The 12,759-nt window shown below is 39.7% G+C and overlaps 1 pseudogene; it reads right to left on the bottom strand.

Annotated features, from left to right (window-relative positions):
- Positions 1–12,759, bottom strand: part of LOC107684869 (Werner syndrome ATP-dependent helicase homolog) — a 36,354-nt pseudogene that overhangs the window by 12,836 nt on the left and 10,759 nt on the right.

The following is a 12,759-nucleotide window of genomic DNA, read 5'->3' as shown; positions in this document are numbered from 1 at the left end:
GAATGCACAGAGATACCGTGACGAGATCCTGAGGCCCATTGTTGTGCCATTCATCCACGACCATCACCATTGCAGCATGATAATGCACGGCCCCATGTTTCAAGGATCTGTACACAATTCCTGGAAGCTGAAAACATCCCAGTTCTTGCATGGCCAGCATACTCACCGGACATGTCACCCATTGAGCATGTTTGGGATGCTCTGGATCGGCGTATACGACAGCGTGTTCCAGTTCCTGCCAATATCCAGCAACTTCGCACAGCCATTGAAGAGGAGTGGACCAACATTCCACAGGCCACAATCAACAACCTGATCAACTCTATGCGAAGGAGATGTGTTGCACTGCGTGAGGCAAATGGTGGTCACCCCAGATACTGACTGGTTTTCGGACCCCCCGGGACACCCCAATACAGTAAAACTGCACATTTTAGAGTGGCCTTTTATTGTGGCCAGCCTAAGGCACACCTGTGCAATAATCATGCTGTCTAATCAGCATCTTGATATGCCACACCTGTGAGGTGGATGGATTATCTCGGCAAAGGAGAAGTGCTCACTGACACAGATTTAGACAGATTTATGAACAATATTTGAGAGAAATAGGCCTTTTGTGTACATAGACAAAGTCTTAGATCTTTGAGTTCAGCTCATGAAAAATGGGGGCAAAAACAAGTGTTGGGTTTATAATTTTGTTCAGTATAGATTAAAACACATCCAGACAATAAATCCAATGCAGAGTTCAAGCTGCTGCGCTCCCTCTAGAACCGTTTACAGCAACATGCTACTGTCCCTGTCTCATGCCTTCTCCATATTCCAAAAATAGCCAAAAACTCACTGCGCCTTGAGACGAGTCCAAAATCAGGTGTGTAGACAAAAAAATCCAGATAGACAAACATTCAAAAAAGGCCAGCAAACTCTAATGATGAAAAGTAAAACTCTGAATGCAAGACACAAACAAACAAAAAAACACTGCTTTAATGAAAAAAACAAACAAAAAAAAAAACAACAACTGCAAACTCCACAAGTAAGCTACATTTCAGATTAGGGCCCTGTAAAATCCATTTTATTTTCCCCTAATTTCTGTGTTTTTATTTTTTCTGGATTCTGTGTTTTATGATTTACAAATTTATCAACATGGGGTCTAATGAAATGAATAAAAAAAAAACTTTTAACAATTTAATAAAACTTTTAAAAATGTAATCAAAACGGAAAATATAATAATAAATGCACAACAAAACAGTTCAATTTTATTTTTTGCCAAAATGAATTTGCACAACAGAACTTTATATATTAAAACATGGATGAAAAAATATCTTGGTTGTATAATATTCCTTAAAAATACATTAGTAATATACTATATTAAACAATTAAATTATATTAGTAATATATTCCTGTCATAATTTCTTCAAGTTAAGTCAAACTTTTACTTTTTACTTGATATGGATTGTCATTGTTATTATATTATTACCCAGCCTACACTTACTCTTCTTCACTGGTGCTGTATGGGACAATAAGCTCATTTATCTTATTACGGTTTGACTGGTAGCTATGTAACTGTAAATATTTTTATCAGTTTATAATGAAGTTTATGTCAAGATGTAAAAGAGAATCAGAACTCTTTTATTCACAATGCATTCTTCTTCTTTCTCCCCCTCTAATGACATTCTTCATTTAATAGTTCATGACTAATCTTTAGCCAGTACCTTGGGTGAGAGTTTACAGAGGGTGGCAAATTTGTGGTGGCCCGTGGTTTCCATCAGATATTTTTTGGCAACAAGTTCTCGGCCGAGAGCTTTCCACCAAGTTTCTGAGATTTCCCTGCCGATACCAAAGAGAGAGTGTTTCCGAAAATGATCTGGAAACCGCTGAGAGGTCTAAAAGAGGGATTAGAAATGTATTTCTAAGCAAGCTCTAACTCACATATAAAAGATGAAGGCTTCATTTACGCAATATACATTTACATCAATATACGTCTTTTTTCCTCAACTTTTGATGCTTTTCATGGAAATGTTTTGAGCACATATTTTTTGGACTGATAAATGATTGTGAATAAACTCAGAATTTTATGACTCAAAATCAAAGCATAGTTACTTGGTGTTAAATGTTTTTCTGTTTGACGTACTGAGCCCCGCAGGAAGAGGATGGGCGCTGTGATGCCAAACCTCTCATCCATAGCACTGATGGCCTTCATCACGAGCCAAAGTCCTGCAGGGCCACCTCTCTGTTTACACTGAAACCACACCCAAATAAATCAACCTTCATGAAGTATTAGAACAGTTTGAAGACACACAGAAAGCAGACTTACTCACCCTGACCTGCAGTTATCACAACAATCACTGCTACCCATAATTCCAGACGTCACTTTCCTCAGACGCTTATCTTCAAAATGACACAAAATCAACCTAGGACATAATTCATCATGCTCAAATATATCATCATCCTTACAATATGAAGAAAATTATGTCTCAACAGAATTGGTGCAAATGCAAGTGTTTCTAAATATGTAAAAGTGTCTCATTTCATGCCTAAAATCAAAAGAAAGAAAGAAAAACTTTTGAATAATTCATGATATTATTATGACATTATTAAATAGCCATATTTTTTGTGAAACTCAAATGTGTTTATTTCTTTCTTTGGATTAAGTTGACATTTTCTGGACAGGTAATGGGATTCACCCAAAATTATATTCACTTACTTTCGCCCGCACTTGGTTAAATTCAGATACTTTTCCATTTTTGCCATCATGACCCAAAGAAGATATGTTTTAAGTATGTCCAACAGAAAAAAGTCTTGTGAGTTGAACTAGTTAACAAAATGAGGATGGGTTATCACCTATTCAGGGCCATATCTCCAGGCGCTGGGCATCCCGTCTCTACCGGCCTTCCCGATCCCCTGATAATAAGACTCCATCTCTTTGGGAGCTCCGTAATGGATGACCTTCCTGATATCAGATTTATTAATGCCCATCCCAAACGCCACAGTGGCCACCACACACTGCCAACAAAACCTTGAAGAACCAACACTGTTACGTACTGTAAATCCCCAGCCAGACCATTTAAAAGGAAACTATCAAATCAGCTACTCATCATCAGTTCATACGATGTCACAAACATAGACACTTTAACATAAGACTACTAGACACTACAAAAACAAATGCTGTTTGCAAACGCTGGTACCTGATGACAATACTGCTATTCAGGCGGTGTGATGTTTTTAAACAAAAACATTTAAGCAACACTGAGGGCGGAAAATGATCATGAAAACTAACTTTCTGTTTCGTGTGAGACAAAAATTATAATAAGCCTTTCAATGGCATTCACCTGAATCTCATCCCTCATGAACTGATGCTGGGTTTCTCTTCTCTGTTTGATGCTCAGAACCGCGTGATAAACTCCACACGGGATGTCCAGCTTAAACATGACACACAATGGCTGAGCCTTCAAACTCAAAACCACCCCTGCAAAACAAAACGTGTAAATAAACTGTAATTGGATTCAGAGGATTAGTGTTAAAATCAGATAAGACAATGGCAAAATAAGTAAAATGAGTAAGACAATGGCAAATTCTAGATTTTGGATTAAATTTTTTTGTGTAATTCGATGGTCAAAATCAGATTTTTCTGAGTTGGCACTGGAGTTTGGCAATACATTAAAATAATAGTAAAAAATTATTATTCATAATTAAAATAATTAAATCAAATAATTCCAGAAATTTCAATAACTGACTGTTCAAAAGTACATTTACGAGTCGTTGGGATTTTTTTATTATTTTACTCAGAAATATACATTTCTACTCAAAAATATTTTAAAGCTTGACATATCTAGAAAATATTATAATCATTATTAAAATTTAGTCTAGAAATCACACAAAATGCCTTCATATATGCAGATTTTCCAAGATTGTGAGAATCCTGGTACTTAAAATTTTAAGGCAAATGTTGAGGGAATAAATTATTATTTAAAAAAAATTGATGTCAGCTTACATCCGTTTTATTTTTTATTTTTTTTTACCCCTTTAACTTATTGTCTTATTTAAAATAAGTAATTGTACAGAACCCTACTGGGCCCTGGCCATCTGGTTTAAAAGCCACTGCATTAAGCAATCTTCAAACACTCCTCATGCAAAATATTCCTCACAAGTTACTACAAGAATCAGCATGGCCTACACTTTTTTTTTATGAGAAATTGTTTGAGGTATTGGATAACGTCACCAGACTTGCGGTTGACATCCAGGTAGAGGTTTGGTCGGTCGAACGAGGTGCAGGTGATCAGAGGATTGACGATGTCCTCACGGATAGACGGACTCGCAGTAGCCGTGAGCGCCAAAATAGGAACCTAATTAAACAGTCAAATGTTAGGAATGACACATAAATGATCCAAATCAATCATTCAGTGGTATCAGTATATAACTTCATAATGACACAAAGTAGAAAGAAAATATGGCTTACACCAGGGAGATTTTTCTTGAGTTTCCCCAGGTCACGATACGCACTTCTGAAATCATGACCCCACTGAGAGATGCAATGAGCCTCGTCTACCGCATAAACCTACAAACACACACAGTGAAGTGTTCCTCATTTACAGTGAAGTATTCAATCATTTCAAATGGCCATTTATTTCTTCCCGTTTGAGTTACCAACAGTCCTGTCAAGCTGTGCTAGCAGAGGAATATTCCCAGAGCAGAGTTCAGGTGTCATGTACACCACCTTAAAATGACCCCTAGAGACAAGAGAACAGGAAAATAAAGTCAGTGGCTAAACACATATCACTGAATCTTCTGAAGTGAAACTATTCTTGGATAGTTTAAATGTGACATGTCCACTGATTTTTTTCAATCAACATCAAGCTTTTAGGTCACAATATTATGTATATGAGACAATATACAGTGACATAAACAACTACGTGAACCTTTTGGAATGAGTTGGTTTTCTTCAATAATTGCTCACAAAATTGGTCATAAAATTGTGTAAATGGCTTTTGAAATCGTTCCACAGCATCTCTATTAGATTAAAAGAATAGTTCACGCAGAAATGAAAATTTTGTTATCATTTACTCATCCTTTTGTTGTTCCAAACCCGTAAGACATTTGTTCATCTTTGAAACACAAATGAAGATATTTTGAATGAAATCTGAGATTTCTGTCCCTCTTGACACACTATTTTCCTAATTAATGCTTGTGACGAGAGGGGCGGGGCCGAGAGCCATGGGAACGGAGCGAGGCCGGTGGAGTAAATGCTAATGCACACCTGCGCCACTCACCGGTCTCGAGTCCCATGGAGGAGCTCCGGAAGGATAAAAGGAGGAGTGACGACAGTGTTGGAGGAGAGTGGACCAGGCCTGGACTTTATTTTGTGTTTTGTGTGCGGCAGTCGTCCGCGAGGGGCTGCCGCTTTACTTTCATTTTGTGTTTCTTTATTTTATTAAAATCTTAAATGTTCGCCGGTTCCCGCCTCCTTCTTCCCGTGACTACGAACTTTGTTACAATGCTGTACAGTTGCTTTGACACAATCTGTAAAGTTGCTTTGACACAATCTGAATTGTTAAAAGCGCTATATAAATAAAGCTGACTTGACTTGACTACATCCCTAATCCTACCCAATACCTAAACTTAACAACTACCTTACTAACTATTAATAAGCAGCAAATTAGGAATTTATTGAGGGAAATGTCGTAGTTAATAGTGAATAAGTCTTCCCTATTCTAAAGTGTTACCGTTTGTTTTATTTGTATTTGTAATGTGTTTCTTTGTTCTTATTTTTTTAATCACAAAGATAAAATAATGACAAAGATTTTTATCTTTGCCCTCTTTGGCCTAAATGTCTACCGTTGTTTTTTTAATTTTATATTTTGTTACCTTGTAAGGCTTTGTTTTTAAACTAGGGAAATTACTTTGGCTGTACTGCTCAGACAACTTGCAAAATAGTAAAACCAACATTACAAAGAATCGTGATGTTCCTGAAAATAATCTTGCTATGATATTTTCTCCATTTAAGTTAAAGAACTGTGGCGTACTGTAGCTGAAGCACCTGGTCCTCCATGAGGGCGATGAGAGGAGAAATTACCACACTGACGTTCTGGCAGTACACTGAAGGAAACTGGAAACACAAACTCTTCCCATAACCTGCCAACACAGCCATTCATGAGAGCAGACTTTTGAACACAAAGTCAAGTCAAATCTATTCGTATAGCACTTTTCTTAATGTCTTCATGCCTCATAATCACATTTAGCAGATTAGAGCTGGGCAGAAAATGACTATAACGACTACAAGATAATTTAGTAAATATCTCATAACTTCAACGATCAAGAAAAAGTTATACCATGACAACAAGATTATCTCTCCTCTCCATGCGAACAGAGTGAATCACTTTCCACTGAACCCTGAAAAGCCATAAGCATCATATGACAGATCATATATAAAACAAACAAAAAAAAAGTGTGCTAATGGCAATAACAACTACGTATAAACATATGTACAATCATAAGCAATAGTAAAAGACACACAAATATTACTTCAAAACTTATGGTTTAAAGCTGTGACGTCCAAAATACATTTTTAGACATTTAATTTGTTCAGGAACAGGTTGTGGGATGCTTGAATCTTAACAGAAACAAACAAGTTCAAAACTGCTGCTAACAAATAAACAAAACATAGTCTACATAGTGATACATAGGGTGACTAGGAGCATGAAATTGTCCAGCCATGACTTCCTGTTCCTCAGAATTATAAATATGAGGAACACAAAGGCCAAATTCCCTTAATCATCCATCACAAGGAGTAAAACCAAACAACGTAGTTCTGACGTGCAGAACAAGATTGTTGAGCTTCACAAAATAAAAAGTGGCTGTAAGAAAATAGCTAAAGCATTTAAAATTCCTATTTCCACCATCAGGGCAATAATTAAGAAGTTCCAGTCAACTAAAGATGTTACTAATCTGCCTGGGAGAGGACGTGTGCCTAAATCGAGCTAATGCACGGTGAGGAGGAGAGTTTGAGTGGCCAAAGACTCTCCGATGATCACAGCTGGAGAACTGCAGAGATTAGTTCAGTCTTGGGGTCAAAAAGTCTAAAAAAACAATTTCAAACAGCCCCAACATCACCGCATGTTGTTCGGGAGGGTTTCAAGAATAATCCTCCTCGCTCATCCAAAAACAATCTCCAGCATATTCAGTTGTCAGACACGACTGGAACAGACAGGACTGGCCTCTATGGTCAGATGAAACTAAAAAAAAATAGCTTTTTGGCAGCAAACCCACCAGATGCAAACAGGGATAAAAAGTACCCCATGCCCACGGTTAAACATACTGCTGGATCTTTAATGTTGTGGGCCTATTTTTCTGCCGGACAGCAAACAAACATCAAAATCAACACAGAAATATGTCACTGAGCACAAAATGAAACTTCTGCCGTCCCAGTTCCCTGACCTGAATCCTGTAGAGAATGAGTGTGATGAACTGAGGAGAAGCACCAGCATGGAGCTGGGAATCTGAAGGGTCTGGAGAGATTCTGGATGAAGGAATGGTCTCTGATCTCTTGCCAGGTGTTCTCCAAACTCATCAGGCATTACAGGAGAAAACTCAGAGCTGTTATCTTGGGAAAAGGATGTTGCAATAATTGGGTGCCAATAATTGTGGCCAATTTGAACTAGAGAAAAACATTTATTGCATAAAGAGATTTTCTCTGTTTTACTTCAATGATAGGTTAGAATTTTATGCATTTTTTGAAAGAACGACCAAAAGGATAAATAATGCAAATTTATTTTCATAGCCACCTTTGCTCATATTTACCAAGGGTGCCAATATTAGTGGAAGGCACTGTATAACTGTATATAAATCTGGGAAGGCCATTTATGTTCATCATGGACAGTAAATTTACCAAACCCCTCTTCCTCGTCTTCCTCAACATCGTCATCTTCATCTTCATCTTCAGCACCAGACTGTGGGACAAGTGCCTGTTTCTCATGACCATGTTCACCATTTAATCTTTCTATGTCAGCAGCACACTAACAAAACAGAAGACAAACACGACAAAAGTAAAGATCCACTCTTGGAAACTATTAGGCATCAAACTATTTGAGTACATTTTGAGTTTTCAGAGAAATCTACCATCATTTATCTCATTCTCATGTTTTTCAAGATGAGTTTTTTTGGACTTTCTTTGGCTATTTATGGTATTTTTGGAGCTTGACAACAGAGATGTAACAACAGAGAAAAGAACAGCCTCAAAGACACAAGGGTGACAATGTTTTTTGTGAACGATCACTCCGCAGCTAACACCTGGAAACATAACGTAAGCTTCATGAATCAGTTTTACCTTCATCATTTCATCATCAAAATCTTCATCACTCTCCATGTCATTAGATTTCTTGGGGGCTGATGCCTGCTGAGTCTGAAGGAAACCATAACAATAATGAAACATCAGTAATCACACTGATAAAGCACAGAGGAGCTGAATGCAGCAGTCACCTGGAAAGCTAAGATGCACTCTTCCTCCAGCTGCTCGTGTCTGGCCTGCTGCTCCAGCATCTGCAGCTCATACTCAGAGATATCCAGAGACATCACACACTCTCTCTCAATGTGTCTGCCAGCATCTTCCTCAGACTGACTATGGCTCTGGTCTCGATTCTCTGGCTTAGTCTTAGCTTCTTCATCTGACGGATCAAACGGTTTGCTGCCATTCGACAAAACGCATCTTAGAGATGCAACTGTCTGAGACAGATCATCCACTAGTCTCTTAACACTGCAGAAATAATACAAATCGCGTCATTGTCACGTGTATGTTCCCGATGAGTTCCTGTTACTTATTTTTCCTTCCTGTTCCTGTCCCAATGTAGTTTGATTTGTTCCAGGTGTATCTCATTATTAGTTATCCTCCTCACCTGTCTGCCCCTCGTTATCTGCCCTATTTAGTTCTAGCCTGTTCTGTTCTCCCTTGTCTGGAATTGTTTGTCAACTCCTCGTGCTACGTGTGATTCCCTGAAAAAAAGAATTAAACTCCTTTGTTTTGTACTCCTGGTCTCCTCGTTCCTCACTCCTCACAGTAGGAACCCCTGACAGAACAACAGACCTGACAAACAGTAAGCTGAACCCCTTCTCCTCATTTTTTTTCCGTTTTGGAAAGTTTTCCCCTGATCCCTGAAAAAAAGAATTAAACTCCTTTGTTTTGTACTCCTGGTCTCCTCGTTCCTCACTCCTCACAGTAGGAACCCGTGACAGAATTCCAGACCACACAAAAAGTGAGTGCCGTTTGTTTTTTCCGCCTTTTTGAAAAGTTTTGTTTTCCTTGTTTTCCCCGCGGCTATGGAAATTGCCGCTCGTTTCTCCGCCTTAGCTCGCCTAGATCTCCCCTTTGTCGAGTATTCCTGGGCGTCCTGCCCTGAGCCAGAACCAGCCCGCCGTCCGCGGCCTACTCTAGTTCACCGGCCGTTAATATGGCAAGCCCAACGAACATTAATATGACAAGCCCGCCATGCGTTCATGAGGCCCCAGTGTCGGTTCCAGGCCCAGTGCCTGCTCCTCGTAACTGATCCCCAGTCAAGCCCAGGGAGGGCTCCTGATCCCCAGTCAAGCCCAGGGAGGGCTCCTGATCCCCAGACAAGCCCAGGGAGAGCTCCTGATCCCCAGTAAAGCCCAGGGAGGACTCCTGATCCCCAGTCAAGCCCAGTGTTGGCTCCAGCCCCAGAGCTCGCTCCAGTGTCGGCTCCAGCCCCAGAGCTCGCTCCAGTGTCGGCCAGCTAAGGCCACGGAGGATCCGCCATGGCCTCCTGAGTCCCCTGCTCCGCCATGGCTTCCTGAGTCCCCTGCTCCGCCATGGCCTCCTGAGTCGCCTGATCTGCCATGGCTCCCTAATCCGCCCTGGAGGCTCTCCTTGTCTCTGCCCTGTTCCAGTCCTGCACCAGCCTCCAGGGCGCCCGCCCCCCCTCCCTGATGGTACTGTTACGGCGCGGGATGCGCCGTCCGGGAGGGGGGCGATCTGTCACGTGTATGTTCCCGTTGAGTTCCTGTTTTCCTTATTTAGTCCTTCCTGTTTCTGTTCCAATGTAGTTTGATTTGTTCCAGGTGTATCTCATTATTAGTTATCCTCCTCACCTTGTCTGCCCCTCGCTATCTGCCCTATTTAGTTCTAGCCTGTTCTGAGTGTTTCTTTGTCTGGAATTGTTTTGTCTACATTGCTTTGTGTGTTCTCCTGGTTCCTTTGGAAGTTTATTAAAGACTGTTTGAAATGAATTCCATATTTCCTCGCTCCGTGCTCCTCACAGTAGCAACCCGTGACAGTCATAACTCAATCAAGCACAGGGAGAATTATGTACCACAGACTGTAGAATTTATGCTTTGTGGTTTGAAATCAAACTTTTGCCTCTACATTTCAAGCAGGGGCCATATCATATGAAATCAGATGCACCAAAATGTGGTGTAGCAAAAATGTTGGTTGTTGGTTGAAAACGCCATTTACAAAAACGAGAATTTAAGATTTTTTTTTTTTTTTAGAAAAAAGCTGTATTTGATGCACATGGAGCATACTGCAATCAAAATTCATGATTATACATTCACTTTATGCTTGCCTTTCCTAATCATGCCCACACAATGTGACAATTCAATTCATTACTGAAGGGCTATTCAATTCTATTCCTGGAGGGCCATGTCCTGCCGAGTTTAGCTCTGATTAGGGTTACAATCAAATCCCACAGGACAGTGGCCCTCAACAACCAGAGCTGAACAGCCCTTCTTTATTGTACATTTGTGTCTGCATTTCCCACAATACTCCTCTTAATGCTGGTTGGTTAATAAAATGTGTTTTCCATTCACAAAACAGATTATCTGTTTGCAGGCCCATAACAAACTGTTGTATAAAGTAATATATCTGTTTTAAAGAGTTTGTTTGAAGCTATTTAACATTATCAAAAACTGACAACTGCTTAATAGCACTGTACAGTTTTCAAGCATCATATACTACAGGATGTGTTCTTCTAACAAGTTTGAAATCCAAAATCTGTACCCATCATGCACTACTGCGCAAACACTAGAATTGTAGTGGTGATTAGCCTGGAATTTAAATTGGGCCAAAAATTGGGGCTAATGTTAAACATAAAAAACAACATGTTCTCCAGCAACTTTGTGACATAGAGATACACAGATGAATGACCAGCTACATTTACATATAACCCATATTTATCTGATGTCCAGAAAAGTAAGCTAATGCTGAGGAAGTCCCAACAAAAAGTTTGTATTTAACTAATGATAAGAGCAAAATACAAAGCCAACAATACTGGACCCAACCCTAACATTATCACTGGACCTCAGAGAAAAAACACTGACCTGTCCTTGCAGTCTATTTCACCTGGAAGACTATCAGCGAGATCTTGAAGATCACGAACAATCTGAAAAACTCTCTGTTTCAAAGCGAGCACTGAGGATTCTGAGCGGCTTGCAGCCAAATGAACACAGAACAAGTGTACAGAAAGACAGACGTAGATATAGAAATATTATATATGTAGTGCAGGCGAAACAGTGTCAAAACATTATTTGATGTCTTTATATATATATATATATATATATATATTAGACTGAAACCCTGCGACAGCAGGTTGTCCAGATGAAGGTCCTTCATCCTTCCAAATCTGTGATTTCTCAAATATTGCAGCTTTACAATGACACTAATTAATTCAAGTCCCCCAAAAAGGCTGGTCGTCCATGCAAGACAAATGCACAAGAGGACAGGATAATGCGGAGACTTTCAATGGGGAATCGGTTCAGCACTGCAGCTGGAATTGCTCGCCGGTTCAGTGCTGAACAGGGTCTGGATCTGTCTCGGCATGTTTAAGAGAAGTCGGACTGAAAGCGCACTCTGCAGCGACGAAGCCTCTCATCAGCAGAAAGAATCAAAATGCTAGGCCAGGCTTTGCTGAGGAGCATGTTGTGTGGACAGAGAAGAACTGGTTCACTTTAGTGATGAGAGCAAGTTTAATTTATTTGGGTCAGATGGGAAACATTATGTTCGGTGTCAAACTGGGAAAAGACTGAAGCCCAAGTGCGTAAAGAAGTCAATGGACTTGGAGGTGGAGGAGGAAGTGTGATGATTTGGGGAATGTTTTCTGCAGTTGGGTTTCTTATACAGACACATGGCAGAGTGAAATCAAATGTTTATCAGAACCTCCTTCAGCAACATGACGTACTTTCCCTGCATGCATCTCCCAATAAGCCTGCAATTTTCATGCAAGACAGTGTCCCCGTCACACTGCAAAACATGGCATGCAAATAGGGCCAGAAATTGAGGCTAATGTTAAACAGTGTATTTTAGCCCTGAACAGAAAAAACATGTTCTCCAGCAACTTTGTGACAAAGATTTGTACACAGATGAATGACCAGCTACATTTACATATAACAACTGCAAAACAGGTAAAGCAGTTCCTTGAAGCCAAGAACACTGAAATAATGAAATGGCCGGCCCAGAGTCTTTATCTAAACCTGATTGAAAATCTCTGGAAAATCCTTGCTGACAAAATTATCATTAAGAAAACCCCCACTACAGTTACCAAACTATGGAAGAGAGTGGAAGAAGAGTGGACCAAGATCACACCAGCGCAGTGTGAGAAACTAGTAATGCCCTGCGGCTGTCGTAAGTTTACTTTACGTTGTAAGTTTTGTTAATTGTTGTTCAAAATGAACCCAATATTTCAGACACATGGAAGATCTTAAACAGTATCATCCACAATAGAGCAAAATTAAATTCTAACTAAAGAAAGGTTTTTAATGACATGAGGGTGA

The sequence above is a fragment of the Sinocyclocheilus anshuiensis genome, unplaced genomic scaffold (genome assembly GCF_001515605.1).
Source record: "Sinocyclocheilus anshuiensis isolate Anshui unplaced genomic scaffold, SAMN03320099.WGS_v1.1 scaffold657, whole genome shotgun sequence".
NCBI lineage: Eukaryota > Metazoa > Chordata > Actinopteri > Cypriniformes > Cyprinidae > Sinocyclocheilus > Sinocyclocheilus anshuiensis.
Note: the sequence above shows the minus strand (reverse complement) of the source record. Positions and strands in the feature narration are given on the sequence as shown.